Here is a 19,275-nt window from a genome sequence, read left to right on the forward strand (position 1 = left end):
GAGTCTGATGTCTTCATGGAGTTTGGTCTTCATGATCTGTCATGATAAGCTTTCCAAATATTAGCAAGTCAGAAAGTTTTGCAGGTGTGAAATAAGATCCAGATACGTATATAGTCAAGATAACCCAGATTTTCACAGTCCAGTTGGTTCATGTGGAAACGTTAGCACGAACAAAGGTGTCACCCAAGTAGAACTGTGGAAATTTGGAAACTGAGTTTGGAGTGAAGCGTGGAGGTAGGTGAGAATGATATGGAATATTACGTTTAGTCAAAGTGTAAGGCTAAGAAAAAGCTTATTTTAAATCTGTGTTTTCTCTAAGTATATAGTGACTATTTTGGACATATGCTGCTAAATCTCAGTAATATCATGTGGCACATCCACTCAGAAATCACATGAAAAGGATCTGGTATTACAACATCTAGAATCCGGACTCTCAATGTACCGAGCTTTGTTTAAATAGTACCCTTTAAATGAGTTTTGTTTTCTACAGAATTTTTCAACCTGGGACATAATGAGGATAATGAAAATATTTTTTAGGTTTATTTATTTATTTTGAGAGAGAGAGAGAGAACAGAAGAGGGGCAGAGAGAGGAGGGAGAGAATCCCAAGCAGGCTCTACACTTAGTGCAGAGCCTGATGTGGGGCTCGAACTCGGAAACCTTGAGGTCATGACCTGAGCTGAAATCAAGAGTCAGATACTAGGAGAGCCTGGGTGGCTCAGTCGGTTAAGCGTCCGACTTCGGCTCAGATCGTGATCTCTCGGTTTGTGATTTCAAGCCCTGCGTTGGGCTCTGTGCTGACAGCTCAGAGCCTGGAGCCTGCTTCGAATTCTGTGTCTCCCTCTCTCTCTGCCCCTCCCCTGCTAATGGTCTGTCTCTCTCTGTCTCTCAATAATAGATAAATGTTAAAAAAAAAAAAAAAGAGTCAGACACTTAATTGACTGAGCCACCCAGGTGCCCCATAATGAAAAAATTTTTTAAAAATAACTGATCACTTTGGGTAGTATCGACATTTTAAGAACTCAGGCAACAACAGATGTTGGCAAGGATGCAGAGAAAGAGGATCTCTTTTGTACTGCTGTGGGAATGCAAACTGGTGCAGCCACTCTGGAACACAGTATGGAGGTTCCTCAAAAAATTAAAAATAGAACTACCCTACAACCCAGCAATTACACCACTAGGTGTTTATCCAAGAGATACAGGTACGCTGTTTCAAAGGGGCACATGCACCCCAGTGTTTATAGCAGGCTTTCGACAAACCAAAGTATGAAAAGAGCCCAAATGTCCATCAAGGGATGAATGGATAAAGAAGATGTCATTTATATATACAATGGAGTATTACTCGGCCGTCAAAAAGAATGAAATCTTGCCATTTGCAACTATGTGAATGGAACTAGAGGGTATTATGCTAAGCGAAATTAGAGAAAAACAAATATCATATGACTTCACTCATGAGAAATTTAAGATACAAAACAGATGAACATAAGGGAAGGGAAGCAAAAATAATATAAAACAGGGAGGGCTACAAAACATAAGAGACTCTAAAATATAGAGAACAAACAGAGGGTTACTGGAAGGGTTGAGGGAGGGGGGATGGGCTAAATGGGTAAGGGGCATTAAGGAATCTACTCCTGAAATCATTGTTGCACTATATGCTAACTAACTTGGATGTAAATTTAAAAATAAACAAAATAAAATAAAATAAAAATTAAATCAAATAAAAAATATAAAAAAATATATAAAAAAATAAAAATAACTGATCCAAGTTGAATGAAATCTTTAAAAAATAGACCATCAATGAACTCACATCTAAAGGTATACATCTTGCTCTAAACCACTCTACCTCTCTTTTCACTAGATCTGTTCCTCTTCAGTGCAATTCTGAAATCAGTTTCTGCACACTTAATTGGTAACTATGAACCAGTTTGACTAGAAAACTAGATAGCTCTTGTCCTGGTCTAATATGGATTCTATTTTTTGTGGATTTCTTGTTTTTGCCCTCCTCCCATCCTCTTCTGTGTTTCCCATAGGTCTTGCTAGATTTTAGCTTGTTATAGAATAATTATATCTGTATCTCTTTATCTTTCTCTCTCTGGGTATCTATCTATCTATGCACACATACATGTACATGGTGACAGTTTTTACTCCCTGTAGTAGCACTTGACTGACTTTAAGCCCAGTCTTTACTATCACTTGAACATGCTTTGTAAAATTTTGGGTTTGTGATTTACGTATTAGCTCCAGGAATCCTTTTTTTTTTTGTCTGTCTCTCTAAATGTCTCTCTAAATTCCTTTCTGCCAGTGACCTCCTTGCTATTGAAGACACTGATTTTGCAGAAAGGGCTGAAAATGAAAATTGATTTCCCATTTTCCTATGTCATAATTTTCTCATGTAACACTGTTAAATATCCCTTGGGAACAATATTACCTTTTAAGTATTTTGTACCGTGACCTTATGGGGACACAGTAGCACGTCGAGCCTTTTCCCCATTGTTAAAGTCCCCCGCGATGCATAATTCAGTAGACTTATGTGGAGCTCTACTTTTCCTAGACTGGAATGATATGTGGGTGACTTGGAGGCTGAAACGGTGTCACCCACTCATATATGTATATGGTATGATCTCAAGCTTTTAAAAAATTCTTTGTAGGTATGGAGTACATGCTGGGTAGTGAGTGCATATATATGTTTAACGGAACAAAGATTGAGTAGACATACAGTAATAACAGTGCATTGTCTCTGTGTGAGGCCATCTTGAATACAGAGCTCTATAAAGATTAATTATGTTTTTCATTTTACAAAATGGAATAATCTGGTATATATTCTTTTGAATTGCTTTCTTATGTTTTCAAGATGTCGATGCATCTATTTTTACTGTCGCATGGTATTCCGTTGGATGAAAATACCCCACACATGATTATGAAAAGTACCCCTATGAGTAGCATTTTACTAGCCGTGTGCAAGAATGTGTCTCAGGTATATACCACTGAAGACAATTAATGAGTTGTAAGGAATAATCATGTTTAACTTTATTAGGTTATACCGAATGCATGCCAAAATTCATGGTTCTATCAAAAGTATATTGCTGATTCTTCCACAGTTCTGAAAAATGCTCAGCCACTATATAATTGAATATTGTTTCTTTTCTTTCTGTTGTTTCTGTCTGAAACTTTGATTATTCATATGCTAGGCCTTTCCAGTATATATTCTATGTACCTTAATCTCTTGTATTTTTTTTTTCCTTTTGTATTTATTTTTTCCTCTCTGGGTCCTATTTTGGATAACTTTCTGGCTCTGTCATCTAGTCCACTAATTATTTCCTCAGTTGCCTGTAATGTGACTTTTAGCCAGTCATTGAAGGTTTAATTTAGTAATTAAATTTTCCATTTCTAGGAGTTAGTTTTGGTATTTTTCTAAATATGCTCAGTCACCCCCACCCCAAGTGTCTTATCCCTTGTTCATATGTAAGTCTCTTTTTTAATTTTTGGAAAAACATTATACATTCTTATTTTATGTAAATATTGAAGAGTTCCAATCAGTACATGAAGTTGTTAGGGCTCTGATTCTTCTACTAGCTTTCTATGTTGACTTTCATCCTTAATATTTTATTTCCTTTTTGCTTTTGTTATCTTTTACTTAGAGCACACTTTCCTTGGAGCTTTTTCTGTGGGAGCACTCTGTGGCATGGATTGAAGTTTTATGTTTTCTGTGAGGATTTGCATACGGTTCTGCTAATCACTTTAGTTCACTGTGACTTAGAGCCACTTGAAATTAAATTATCTTCATGAGGTGTTTTATACCACAAAGTGGCAAAAATTGGGCCTGAAAAATCTTTGTGAAGGTTGACTTCTGTTAGCATTCTCTGGAAAGATTTTCAGTTTTTTCTTTGGTTTATGAGTCACATCAACACAAGAAAATTTCCTTGTTTTTCTCTCCTAGGAATTTTACTTATTCTTTATTTACCTTTCCACTGACGATATACTTCTTTGATGGTCTGGATTTATGTGTGGGCTTCCTATTAAATTTGTAAATTTGCCTACACCTTATATTAGCCTTCCTCAGGCCTCCGTAACAAAATGCCATAGACTGGGTGGTTTAAACAACAGAAATTTATTTTCTCACAATCCTTTAGGTTGGAGTTTGAGATCAGAGTGCCAGCAAGGTTGATTTCTGGTGAGAACTTTCTTCCTGGCTGACAGATGGCTGCCTTCTCACCTTATCCTCATATAATGGAGGGAGAGAGAGATTAATCTCTCTTTTCCTGTTCTCATAAGGCTACCAGTTCTATTATACTAGAACCCTACTCCTGTGACCTCATTTCATCTTAATTTCCTCCTAGAAGTGCTATCTCTAAATACAGTCACTTTGAGTGGGTAAGGCTTCAACATAAGAATTTGGGGGGGGGATACAAGTCAGTCCATAGTATACCCTAAACTTTAATCTCCCGATTCCTATACATTCGATAATAGTCGAAATGAAAACTTAACGCCACCACGAAGTTGCTGAAACCTTTTATCCATGATTATAGTTGTGTTTAGTGTAATTCTGGCTTTCCCTTCATGCTTGGCTCCTTCACATTCCTTCAATTTTTGCATCTCAGAGATCTATTGATAGAGCTTGAATCTTGGTAGAATTCTCTATCACATCGCTCATCTATCTTTTTCTGCAAAACGTTGGTCATGGGTCATGTCCTTGCCTGATTAACTCCAATATCTGGAGCACCTGTGCATCTGAGTTGTGGGTTTCATTTGCTTGGATTTTTCCCCCCCACTCCTGGTTTTCAGACCCAGGGTTCTATTTAACAGCATGTGTAATATGTTTTCATTAAATGCCAGACTTTGCATATAACAAACTTATAGAAGCTCCGAATGATAATATTTCTTCCCAGGGATGGGTCACCTTTTGTGTACTAGGCAAAGAGAGCCGGGAGTCCTTACCCGAATCCAATCAGGGATGGATCTGAGTCAAGTCTGGGTTGCCGTTTTGGAAAGTGCACCACTGCCTCTGGTTGGCCTGTGTTCCCATATCTCCCTGGGGCTTTCAACTAAAATCCTGGTGTGTCCACCAGTGTCTCTGCTCCTAGTGGATCTTAAATTCTAATCGTGGTCTTCTCAACATGGAAAAACTGCCCCAGATTTCTGTCTGCTTTCCAGGGGCTGTTTGCCTAGTCTCAGAATTTGGCAAGTATCTCAAGAGGAAAACTGAGCATGTGTTTTCCCAAAGTTCTGCTGGTTCCCCTGACCCTTCAATGGCATTTCACCCAGATTTTCACCCTCTTACCCTCACACCAGAATTGGGGAATGTCCTCACAGAAAAAGCAGACAGGGGGTATCATCCCGCCATTCTATGGTTTTCCTTTTCCGTAACCTTGGCCTCCAAAGTCTTCAAAACCTTCCAAGGTTTTCTGATACCTTTTTAAGAGCCATTTTTGGTATTGACTTAGCTTGTATAATTGTTCCTAGTAAAAACATTTGTCTGCTGCACGTAATTAAATTCTACACAAATGTAGAAGTAGAAGAATGCACTTAACATATATTCATCCACATTTAATTCAGCTTTGCTAGTTGTCTTTATCAGAAAGATGATCTCAAGTAACAAGACATCATGTCAGAAACTGATTTAGATAGAAATTTCTCTGAAGAGAATGATTTTTGTGGTTTATGATGTGGTCTAGAGGAAGAGGGACTGGCAACAAACAAACTCAATTACATAGACGTAAAGGGTATTGGTGCTGATCTGCCATCTTTAATATCTAATTTTTATATAGGATAAAATATGCATGAAGAAGGTGCACAAACTTGAGTGTAATGCTCAGCTAATTATCATAAGCAGTGGGGCGCCTGGGTGGCGCAGTCGGTTAAGCGTCCGTCTTCAGCCAGGTCACGATCTCGCGGTCCGGGAGTTCGAGCCCCGCGTCAGGCTCTGGGCTGATGGCTCCGAGCCTGGAGCCTGTTTCCGATTCTGTGTCTCCCTCTCTCTCTGCCCCTCCCCCGTTCATGCTCTGTCTCTCGCTGTCCCAAAAATAAATAAACATTGAAAAAAAAATTTTTTTTTAATTATCATAAGCTGAACAAATCCATGGAGGCACAATCCAGGTCAGGAAATAGAATGATATCTCCATCCCAGAAGTCCCCTGACACCTTCTCCCAGTTCGTCCTTCTTTCCAAAGGTGATCACTGTCCTGGCTTCCCATACTGTTACTAAACAAAATATTCCACTATGTGAATACACCACAATTTATTTTCCCACGAGACTGTTTATGGCATTTGGTTATTTCTAGTTTGGGGCAATTATGAATAATGTTTTGATAAACATTCTCATACAGATATTTTAATGTACCCATGCATTTCAGATTTACATATGATGAGAATGGAATCGAGAGTCATAGGGTATGCTTATGTTCAGTTTGAATAGGTAATAGCAGGATTTCAAAATAGTTGCCTTAATTTACAGACCTAAAGGCAGTATGTGAGAGTTTTAGTTACTTCACAATCTTAGCACTATTTGGTATAATCAATCTTTTTTAATTGTAGTCTATTGATGATGTGATAGAATCTTGTTGGGGTGCTAACACTTCCTTGATTACTTTTCCTATGTTTATTGACTATGAAATATCTCTTCAGATCTCCTGCCTACTTTTCTACGGCTGCCTGTCTTTATTTATTATACCTAAAAGTCCTTTGTCAGTTATATTAGGAATGTAATCTTGAGAGTAAAAATATATGCTATTAATAATTACACTGGGACTGTCCTGAACAAACTTGAATATATAACAACATAAGTTTCTTTGCTTTAATCAACTTTATTAAGGCATAATTTACATAAAGAATATACCCATTTAAAATATGCAGTTTGATGGGCTCTGGCAAATGTATATACTCATGTCACTGCTGCCATGATTGGAATATAAAATATTTCCGTCACCCCTTGCAATCTCTCCCATTCAGTTGCCCAGATTTACCTGACCCTTGGCAATCACTGATCTGCTTTCTGTCACTATAGAATAGTTTGCTTGTTCATAGAGTTTTGTATAAATGGCATCATACACTGTATACTCTTGTGTCTGGCTTCTTTTACTTGGCATAGTGTTTTGGAGATTATCTATTTGTTGCCTGTATCATAGTTCATTACTTTGTATTGCTAAGTAGTATTCCATTTTATGGATTTACCAGTTTGTTAATCTAGTTGCCTCCTTATGAACGTTTTTTTCCTCCTTACATTTTGGGCTATTAAGAGCAAAGCTCCCATGAATGATTGTGTACAAGTCTTTGTGGCACATATGTTCATTTTTCATGGATAAATACCTTAGTGGAATTACTAGGTTGTATGGTAACACCATGTTTAGCTATTTAAGGAGCCACCAAAAGTTTTTCTAAAACATTATATCATTTTATATTAACAGCAGTAATTTAAGAGAGGTCTTTTTTTTTTATGTTTTTATTTTTGAGAGAGCACATGCAGGGGAGGGGCAGAGAGAGATGGGGGACAGAAGGTCTGAAGTGGGTTCTGTGCCAACAGCAGTGAGCCGGACGTGGGGCTTGAACTCACGAACTACGAGATCATGACGTGAGCTGAAGTCGGATGCTCAACTGACTGAGCCACACAGGTGCCCCACTTAAGAGAGTTCTAACTGAGGATGAGTTCTATACATCCCCATCAACACTTGGTATTGTTAATCTTTTTAATATTAGCCATTGTCGTGTTGTCTCATGACGACAAATAATCTTGAGAAGTGGGCAATGTTTTCTTCTACTGAAATATAAAATTAAATTTCTCCTAAGTCCATCCAGTGAAAATTCTGTTTTGGATATTATATTTTATATCTCTTGAAATTACGTTTGGTTCTTTATTTTTTTTTTTTTTATTTTTTTTTTCAACGTTTATTTATTTTTGGGACAGAGAGAGACAGAGCATGAACAGGGGAGGGGCAGAGAGAGAGGGAGACACAGAATCGGAAACAGGCTCCAGGCTCCGAGCCGTCAGCCCAGAGCCTGACGCGGGGCTCGAACTCACGGACCGCGAGATCGTGACCTGGCTGAAGTCGGACGCTTAACCGACTGCGCCACCCAGGCGCCCCACGTTTGGTTCTTTAAAAAATATCTTTCCTGGGGTGCCTGGGTGGCTCAGTCAGTTAAGCGTCAGACTTCGGCACAGGTCATCATGATCTTATGGTTCGCGAGTTCGAACCCCATGTCAGACTCTGTGCTGACAATTTAGAGCCTGGAGCCTGCTCCAGATTCTGTGTCGCCCTCTCTGCCCCTCCCCTACTCATGTTCTGTCTCTCTCTCTCAAAAATAAATAAAAACATTAAAAAAAATCTTTCCTCATGTGTTCATGTTTTCTTCAATGATTTGGGCATATTGAGCATATTCATAAGAGCTATTTAAACATTCATGTCTGCTAGTTCTATCTTCTGTGTTCTTTCTTGCTTTCTTTTTTAAAAATTTATTTATTTTAGAGAGAGGGGGAGAGAGAGAGAGAGAAGGCATGCATGAGCGAGGCAGAGGGGCAGGGGGAGTGAGAATCTTAAGCAGCTCCATGCCCAGCCTCAGTGATGCGAGGCTCTGTCTCATGACTTCGAGATGACAACCTGAGCCAGTATCGTGAATCAGGTGCTTAACCTACTGGGCCTCCCAGGTACCCCTCTTGGTTTATTTTTATTGACAGATTTTTCTCTGGCTGGGGAGCACATTTTTTTTTCTGCCTTATTACCTATCTAATTGTTTCTGTTAGATGCTAAATATTTAAAATTTTACATTGTTGGATTCTGGATCTTGCTATGTTACTCTAAAGAATATTAGACTTATTCTGACAGAATTATGTTCCTTGCTAAATAGTCGATCATTCTGAAGCTTGTGTTTAAGTTGCTTTGTTTAGAATAGTCTTTCCTCTATGACTAGTTTAATAAGGCATGCCTAATGACTAATAAGGCATGACTCTTTGGGGGTCGCTACTAAATGCCCTGTGTATTCATTGAGGTTTCTCTGCCTGCTGAGAATTCAAATGATTACTTATGCTCTGTAAGCCCTAGAAGTCGTTTGGCTTCCAAGTCCCCAATAATTCTACTTTCTCCTAACGATGTTCTTTCCCCAGTTTTCGAGTTTTGCCCTATGCAAGTGGATGGGTATTTAGCCAAAGACACAAAGGGACTCATATGCAGATTTCTGGGGCTCTTTTTCTGCCTAGCTCTCTCTTCTTATATTCTCTGCCCACAAAGCCTAGCTGCTAAACTTTCCCCCAATAGAAATCTTGGCCTTTTCAACACAACATCAATATTGGTCTTTGTCTTGGTTCTCTTCCCTGCACCTGGGTCCAGAAATTATCTCTAAGCTAAAAGCTGGAGTGAGTCTAGAACTCACTTAATTTATTTCTCTTCTCTTAGGGATTATAGGTAATTGCCTGAAATTTGTTATTTCCTATATTATGTTCATTTTCTATTTGTTGACAGTGGAAAGGTAATTCTGGAACCTGTCAGTCCCTCAAAGTCAGGGACAGAAGTTCTGGTCATCCTGGTTTTATGTAGTATAAACATCTCCATTCATTCTGTGTAATTAATCTCTCCACTATCTTGGTGTATTGATATATAATACTATTGCTACTATTTAATTTTAGGTATTTTCTAACGTTTAAGTTGTTAATATATCTCAAAATGTCTGTGTACCACATTTAAACATTAAAAAAATGAAAACTATAGTTCTTTGTACTTTCTAATAATGTTTACTATTGACATCCATGGAGATTTAAAAAATAAAATATTTAGGGGTGCCTGGGTGGCTCAGTTGGTGGAGTATCTGTCTCTTGATTTTGACTTGGGTCATGATCTCACGGTTCATGAGATAGAGCCCTGCATCTGGCTCTGTGCTAACAGCATGGAGCCTGCTTGGGATTCTTTCTCTCCCTCTCTCTCTCCCCCTCCTCTGCCTTGCTCTCTTTCTCAAAATAAATAAGTGAACATTTAAAAAAATAAAACAAAATACTTAATCTCCACTTGTGAAATAAAAAAATAATACATGTCATGTTTGTCTGCATTTTTATTCTCTATTCACTTCCAATGTAATCATATTGTAGTTGGAAAACATAAGTGATCTAAATGTTTATTATTTGTTGACATTTGTTGTGAAATGGTTTATAAGCTTTTGGTTGCTGTATTCCCTAAATGCTGCTTGTGGACAGAATGTCAATGTTTTGAATTGTTGTATCCACGATCTGTAAAGATCAGCTTGTTCATTTTGATCCCATCTACTCTCTCCCTATGAATTTGTGTTACTTTGACCTATCAAATACTGATAGATCTGCCAAATACTGGCGTGATGACCCAGCAGTGGCTCCCATATATTCATACAGTCTTTAATGTCAATGGTAACCTCCTGAAGGCAGCCACAAAGAGCATCCTTTCAACCCTAATAACGATTCTCAGCTCCTGTGCCTTGCCTGCATGTATAGTCCCATTTGGTCATGGTCCAGTTCCCCTCCTTTCTGGCTCAGCACAGAAAATGGAAAGAGACAGGTTCAAGGTCAGTACTGGGCCAGAAGCTGGAGCGTCTAGAGGATAGACCCCAACACGTAGATCGGAAGCTGTGGAAAACAGGATTCTTAAGTCAAAATCCAGTCAGAAACTACCGCAGTGAATGTTGCAATGAATTGTTAACTTATTCTTTCAACAAATATTTCTTGAATTCTTTCCTTTGGCAAGACACCAGGGAGGATGTGATGCCCCAAAATAATTTAAACAATTCCCTGAGTGCTGAATTCCAAGCTTCAATAAATTGTTCACATAGACTAATGGCAGCAAGGGCTTTCTCTGATGAATAAAAATAGAGTATTGTCTTTGTCGTTTTAGAAAAGAGTAAGAAAAAACACCAGAGTAATTTTCCGTCTCTCAGATGTAGCCTCAGGATTACATGGCAAACAGTTATTAAACAGAATGAGAAAAATCCAATGGTCCCATCTGTCCCACACTGGCTGTTTTTAGAAAAGGACAGTAAACAGTGACAGTTGCAAAACTGGATGGGACAAAATGAATGAGGCTCCAAGAAACATTCTCAGTCTGCACTGATTACTGTTTCAATAGCCTCTGAGAAAGGGCCAACTAATTTGGACCAGCTCTGCTGTCTGTTGACATTCTTCAACAAGTGTCTTTTATTTCTGCTTGGGCAGATTTCTGCAACCCATCTCCCTACTGCCACTCTCACTCCGAACCTCCAGATTCTTCTCTGAACACAGCTTGGATCATTCCACTCCTTGGTCCAACCCATTAATATAGGATCATTGTCTATAAAGTGTTTATTTATTTTTAAGTTTATTTATTTTGAGAGAGAGAGAGAGAGAGAGAGAGAGAGAGAAAGTGCATATGGGGAGGAGCAGAGAAAGAGAGAGAGAGAGAATCCCATGCAAGCTCTCCATTGTAAGAGCAGAATGCCCATGTGGGGCTTAAACCCATGAACCTCCAGATCACGTCCAGAGCTGAAGCGGGATGCTTAACCAGCTAAGCCACCCACATGCCCCATTGTCTAAAAAGTATAGCTTCTTAACCATTACCTCCACCCACCCTTCTCTCATAGGCCACACTGCTACACGTGCTGCACCCCGACCACACACCACTGGACACCATGTTTCCGCATTACTTCACCCACCCATCTCCCCTCCCCCACTCTCGTCCCATGCCATGCTTCTGTGCCTTGCCAGAGCCTGTGTGGAATGCCCTGTCTCCTAGCCTTCATTTCAGATTTCTAGTACCATGAGGCCTATGACGAAGGTTGATCTCAGTTCAGGCCAACAGGTGTTTAAGGAGTATCTAGGCTCCTGTCAAACTATGTGATAGGTAGGCCCTGAGGATATGAAGATGAAGAGATAACTCAGGCCCTTCGGTCCAGGAGCTCCCAGTCTAGCTGAAGAGACAGACATGGGCAGAGCATGTCCACGTAGCAAAGGCACGCCATCCCGACCCCCTCATCGTACAGGGTGTTGCAATGGCAGGGTGCTGTGGTGGTTCAGGAGAGGCGAGCCCTGCTCAGCCCGGGTCAGCGTGTTGCTGGAAGAAATCATCTGGCTTTGCTGTCAAATTAAAAGTTGTTCATAGCACTGAATGTGGGGAGAGAGGTGGTAGGCAAGAAGAGCTCGAATAAAGATTGTAATCTTCTATGGGGTCTCCTCAGCCTCCCCTCATTCCTGTAATTACATTTGTGTTATTGTTGCTGCTGCACCATTACAGTACTAACCATATTCAGTCTTGTATTTTAGTGACTTGATTGTAATGATTATCAAGTGCCCGGTACGATTTAGGCACGATGGTAAATCTTGCCAAAAGTTGTCTCGTTTATTTATTTATTTAATTTTATTTTTATTTATTTTTTTTTTAATTTTTTTTTCAACGTTTATTTATTTTTTTTGGAACAGAGAGAGACAGAGCATGAACGGGGGAGGGGCAGAGAGAGAGGGAGACACAGAATCGGAAACAGGCTCCAGGCTCTGAGCCATCAGCCCAGAGCCCGACGCGGGGCTCGAACTCACGGACCGCGAGATCGTGACCTGGCTGAAGTCGGACGCTTAACCGACTGCGCCACCCAGGCGCCCCTAATTTTATTTTTAAAGTGTATTTATTTTGAGAGAGAGAGAGAGCGAGAGCAGGGGAGGAGCAGAGAGAGCGAGAGAGAGGATACCAAGTGAGGCTCCATGCTGTCAGTGCAGAGCCCGATGCAGGGCTCGATCCCCCAAACTGTGAGATCATGACCTGAGCCAACACCAAGAGTCGAATGCTTAACCAACTGAGCCACCCAGGTGCCCCAAAAGTTGTCTCATTAAATCATATGGTTCCGGTTCCATATGTCTATTATAGCACATTATGTGTGTGTGGAGAGAGAGAGAAAAAAATGTTTATGTGAATATATAATATCTATCTACCTATCTATCATCTCTCTATCTCCCATTAGTTCTGTTTCTCTGGAAAACTCTGACATACACAGAATTATGAAATTATTATGATCCTGGACATTTTTTGCCAAACCAGGTCCCACAAAATTACTATCCCTTTCTACGCTGTCAATAACTTTCTACAAACATCTCCAATGCATTTGCCCTACTGAATTAGTGTTTTGCTAAAATACGAATCTGGCTGTGTCACTCCATTACTTAACCCCCTGCCATACTTCTCATCACTAAAAAGAAAATGCCACCATACTTAGCCTGAAGTCTAAGGTCATCTGAAATCGGATAACTTATCTCTCGCCAGCCTTTGTGCTCAACATCTTCACCTTTGCCCCCTGTGTACAGCCACTCTGAACTTTGAGTTTTACAAATTTGTGAAATTGTCTCCCGCCTCTTTGTCTGCAGTGTCCTCTGCCTGGGATGTCTTCCCCGGATCAAACCAAATGACAACGACCACTCCTTCTTTAAGACCTAACTCAAATGTCTCTTCGTCTGTGTCTAAATTCCTGATTCTCCTAAGCAGAAACAACCATTCTCTCTTTGGTTCCATATGTCTATCATACCACATTTTGTTTGTAACCCTGTCTTCTCCATTAGAGTGTGAGCATCTTGAGAGCAGGGGCTGAGTCTGCATCCTGTCCATTTTGTCAGTAGCTGGCACAGAATGGTTCAGTTGCATTTTGTTGAATAAATTAATGGGGGAGCAAAGGAATGAGTCAAGGAATGAAGGAGTGGCTGAATGAATGAAGGCACATGTCGTTATTTACCATTTCACATTCAATCCATCAGGCAACCTGTTGGCTCTACCTTCAAAATATTTCTAGAACCTGGTTACTTCTCACCACCTTCATTGTTACCATTCTAGACTAAGCTATCCTGGACTCTAGTCAAGATTTCCCTATTAGTTTCCTAACAGTTCTCTCTGCCTTGATCCTGGATAACCCCTAATGTCTATTCCCAACATGGAAGCTAGATGTATTCTTTAAAAGTAGAAACCGATACTCTGGTTTCTCTTCAGATCGTATAAATCTTTCGCCTTCTACTAAAAGTAGAAACCAGATCAAAACCCTCCTCAGGCTTTCATTTCATGCAAGATAAAAGCCCAGGTTCTTTCAGAGGCTGACAAGCTTTCTATGAACCACCGCCTCTCCTTTCAGTGTCCCATCTGGCCCTGCTTACTTTCTAATCTCATTCACTACTACTCTCCACCTTGCTCCCTCCACACCAGCCACGCTGGCTTTCTTGCTGCTCCTCAAATATACCAAGCTTGCTTCTGTCATAGGGCCTTTTCACGGGCAGTTCCCGCTGCCTGGAATGCTCTCTGCTACTTCCTGGTCCACTCCCCCAACCCCTGCAAGTCTTTGCTCAGATGGTACACATTCAGTTGAGCCCAACCTTGACTACTTTATTTAATATCCTTCTTCTGACTGCCATTTTTTGATTCCATAGCACTTCTAACACACTATATAGTTTAATTACTGATCACATTTATTATTTATTGTCTGACTCTCCCTACTAGAATGTAGGCTTTATAAGGACTTGCTCTATTTTGTTCAGTGATACATTCTAATTGGTTGAACAATGCCTGGAACATAGTAGACACTCAACAGGTAACTTTTGAATGACTAAGTGAGTGTATGACTACTCTAGGATGTAAGCTTCCTTTTTCTTTTTTTGTGGGGGGCAAGGTTAGGGTATGTGCTTAGTAGGATGTAAACTTCTTCTTTCTTTAATGCTTATTTATTTATGTTGAAAGAGTGAGTGAGTGGGGGAAGAGCAGAGAGAGAGGGAAAGAGAGAATCCCAAGCAGGCTCTGCACTGTCAGCACAGAGCATGATGTGGGGCTCAAATGCCTGAACCATATGAGCATGACCTGAGCTGAAATCAAGTCAGACGCTTAACCGACTGAATCACCCAGGCACCCCAGGATGTAAGCTTTTTAAGTGCCCTGAACTTGTCAGACTTTCTTATTGCGTCCCTAACCCCAAATAGAATGCCTGCCACTTAGTAGGTGCTCAACAAATATTTGTTGAATGAACGGATGCATAGGAGTTGAGTTTCAGTGGGTCATTCTTAAGGGGTTAAAAAAAAAAAAAGGTTGTCAACTAATAATCAGTTTAGTTTATTTAAAATATCTTGGTGTTTATTTTAACAAAAGCCTTCTTGGAATTCTAACACCAAAATAGGATGTCATTGAGGCCTCTGTGGTTTTAGTGGCTATGACCTTTAGCATCTTTCTCAGGATGGGAGGGTGAGTGTACATGGAGGGCCTTAATTAATCCAACCCTGAGGCTGGAGTGATGTGCTGACAAAATAATCAGGAAACCTTACAGACCAGCTTCCCTAAAATAACCTTCCAATTGTTCCTAACTACACCAGAAACTCCAATTTGGGCAGTTTCGGCTCCTCTCGATTGACTCAGAGTGCTTTTAGCTAACATCAAATGCTTAACAAATCTGAAAGTTTCCCACGAGAACCTTCCACTAAGTTTGCGTTCTGCCAAGCTACAGAAAAGGAAGGTCTGTGTTTTACAAATGCAGAAAATAGTTTTAACCGTAATCCAGTTTTTGCAGACTCATGGGTAAATTTTCCAGTCAAGCACCAGTCTATGTGATCTGATTTTTGATCAAAATATAATGTCTAACAGGTGGGCTATTTGGGACTCAATCTTTGCCAGGTGCTGTGAAATAATGACAAATGATCATAGTGCCTATATATAAACGATCACAGGTCGCTCTCTTTGACCTGTGGTTCAGACCAGCCTTCCTAGAAACTCATTTTCAAACTACGCCCACTGCTGTGATTGAAAGTGGGTATTTTCAAAATTGCTTGGCTCGGCACACTTGCTGCTCTGGAATTACTTTGAATTGTGGCTTGACTGACAAGCTTATAGAATAGAAATTTGATATCTGAGTAAATAAACAGCCGCCAGGTTCATGCAGGGACTTCTGAGCGTGGCATTTTTCTAAGGACAAGTAGATACATCATCACGAGGGTCCTTGTTAAAAAGATACTCACTTTACCCTGGAAAGTAGGGCCAAAAACTATTCATCTTTATACCCATAACAAGTTCGTTACTTGTAAATATTTAGAAATGAATAACTATGTGATAAATCTCTTTTATAATCATTAAAGAAAAATATCACTGTTTATAATATGATTCTTTTCAAGAGCATATAATAATTATTTTTTTAAATTTTGGTTTACAGAAGCTAAACGATGTCTTTTTCTTTTCTTTTTTTTTTTTTTTTTATTTTACAGAGAGAGAGGGAGAGAGAGAGAATCCCAAGCAGGCTCCACGCTCAGCAGGGAGCCTGACATGGGGCTGGATCCCAAGACCCTGGGATCATGACCTGAGTCAAAATCAAGAGTTGGACGGTCTACCGACTGAGCCATCCAGGCATCCCTAAGAGATGTCTGTCATTGTGGTAATCATCTATTAGCATAAGTAGTGAATATTTTTGTTTTCTCTTTTGCTATTTCTTTCTCGTTTTCAACATGCTATTTTGTTTTAATATCTTACGGTATTTTCCAGAATCATACTTTCCTTTAGTTTCAAAACTACTTTTGGAAATACATCGGGCATACAATACAAATAAAAATGGATGTATTAGATGTACTGTGTTTCTTCAGTTGAATTTCCTACTAGAAAAACATAGCAAAATCTTTGCTTTCAGAACTAAAAATATATTTTGTGTGTATTTGATATGATAAGTTAGAACAATCTCCTTCATTTCAATAAGCCTTTATTCCATACCTTCTACATGCAAGCCACTGTGCTAAGCACTTTATAAGAAGTGATAAAGGCAAGTCTAGATATACGGAGATAGACACCCCCACTGGCAGTTGCGAAACAGTGTGGTGATGCTTCCATTTATATGAAATATCCAGAGTCAGCAAATCCAGAGAGACAGAAAGCAGATTAGTAATTTCCAGAGACTGGAAGCAGAGGGAATAGGGAGTGACTGTTTAATGGGTGTGGGGCTTCCTCCTGGGGTCATGAAAATGTTCTTGAACTAGAGAGTGCTAGTGGTTGCACAACGCTGTGAGTGTGCTAAATGTCGCTGATGGTTCATTTCATGGTATGTATATTTTACCATAATGCATTTTTCTTAAAAAAGAATACTAAAACAACAAACAGAAATCCCAGTGTGGTAAGGAAAACTCATTCATTCATTCATTCATTCATTCATTCAACAAATATTTACTGAGAGCTTGTTGTGTGTCAGTCACTGGTTACGTCCTAGGCACCAACTGCTGAGCAACACCAGACATTGTCATTCTCTCATGGACTATGTCTAGTTGAGAGACAGAAAATTAACAAGTAATTTTTAAAAGTTTAACCATGGATAAATGCTACGGAAACAAAATGGATAACTAAGACACTTGGCCTAATTGAGGGTGTTGGACAAGGGCCAGGGAAGATTATACAGGGGAAGGACGCATCAGTCCGGGTTTTCACGGATGAGTAGAAGCTGGAACGGAACTGGGGCAGAGGGGTGAGGTGGAGAGACCATGGGGAATATGGTAGCCCCTTTAGGAGCTTGCTGCCATGAACAAGGAGGTGGTGGATATAGAAACAGTGCAAAGGGTGTTTAGAAACTTAATGAGACAGAATTTGATGATGGATTGCATCTGGGATTGTCAAGTCAGGAGGGAGGGAGACAAAGGGGGAGAGAGACAGAGTGCCTGTTTCTTAGCTTTCTGGTTTGCAGATCTGTATGACTGACAGTGTCACTCGAAGATAGGAAGTAATCCAGAGGCACCTTTGCCAGATAAAGGAAGGTGTTGCAGAAGAAAACACCTAACGTTGGAAGTGGGTCACGTTGACTCAGGTGGGAAGCCTGACACAGTCTCTTCCTCGAATCTTGTGTAAGAATTTTTCCTATGCTCTTTGGAGTCGTAATTAGTAGTCAACAATAAGTCCATGTTGCAATGACAGCTACATATTCTTGTAACTCATTAAATACATATTAGCTGTCTAGGAAATGATACATAGTTCCATTATCCCTAGCACATACTTTCATTTCTTTTTAAGAAATTTTTAAGTATAAAATAAGAATGAAAGAGAAAAGGGGCACCTGGATGTCTCAGTCGGCTAAGCATCCAACTCTTGATTTCAGCTCCAGTCATGACCTCATGGTTCGTGAGTTAGATCCCCACATGGGGCCCTGTGGTAACAGCTTGGAGCCTGCTTGGAATTCTCTCTGTCTCTCCCTCACTCATGCTTGCTCCCCCCCTTCCCCCCTCAGAATAAATAAACTTAAAAAAAAAAAAAAGAATAAAAGGGAGAAGAAAGATACTAGTTATTGAGTTTCCACTCTGTGCTACCAGGTACCATGCTAGGCACATAGTACAAATTTTATATTTAAATGACCTATAGATCTTTCCCCCATTTTAAATATGAGGAAACAAAGGCTCAGAGTAAATTAGTAAATTATTTACTAATATTACTGTATTACAAATACAAGTCATAAGTAGGAGAGGTAGGATTTAAAATCAAGTCTCTAGGGGCCCCTGGATGGCTCAGTCAGTTAGGCGTCCAACTTCAGCTCAGGTCATGATCTCACAGTCCATGAGTTCCAGCCCCGCGTCGGGCTCTGTGCTGACAGCTCAGAGCCTGGAGCCTGCTTCAGATTCTGTGTCTCCCTCTCTCTCTGCCCCTCCCCCACTCATGCTCTGTCTCTCTCTATCAAAAAATGAATAAATGTTAAAAAAATTTAAAAAAAAATCAAGTCTCTAGTTGCCTACCAAGATTCACATTTATTCAACTACACTGACATTTTTCTAACTTGAATCATTTGCATGGCACTTTTATGATTTTTTCTACATATGTATGCCACTTATACTAGGATTTTACAACATAGTTTCCTTTGAATTGGCTCATCTGTTTTTAGACTCAAATATATTTTATAAGGGCACTTTATAGTACTAGCATGAATAGAAAGTTAGTGCAATTATAAAGGCAATCATAAAAGGCAAATGGAAACTATAAAGATTACAATTAAACAATGAAACAGTACTAACTTCTAGCTACATGCTGTTGTTTTCTGGTGAGGTTCTGAGTTTGATGCTTGTTCTCTCCCTGTAAAATGAAGGATTAGAAAAGTCAGAGAGGTAATCAAGACCAGTAACATATTGAGAGATAATCCCTGATAATTATTGCAGAGAACAGAAAGAGAAATAATTTTCTCACCACGTGATTCAATGTTATTTACTGCTGTGAACCACCTGAAGCCGTTTTGTAGGCTACTGACATCAAATGTCCCAAGGCTAGGGAGCCACTACTCCCATCAATGGGATATCTACACTTTGGATTTTCTCTTGATATTGATCCCACCAACATTTGTATTC

This window comes from Lynx rufus, unplaced genomic scaffold (assembly GCF_022079265.1).
Source record: "Lynx rufus isolate CCGP_SWC_20201006 ecotype Redwood Valley unplaced genomic scaffold, mLynRuf1.p SCAF_2, whole genome shotgun sequence".
NCBI lineage: Eukaryota > Metazoa > Chordata > Mammalia > Carnivora > Felidae > Lynx > Lynx rufus.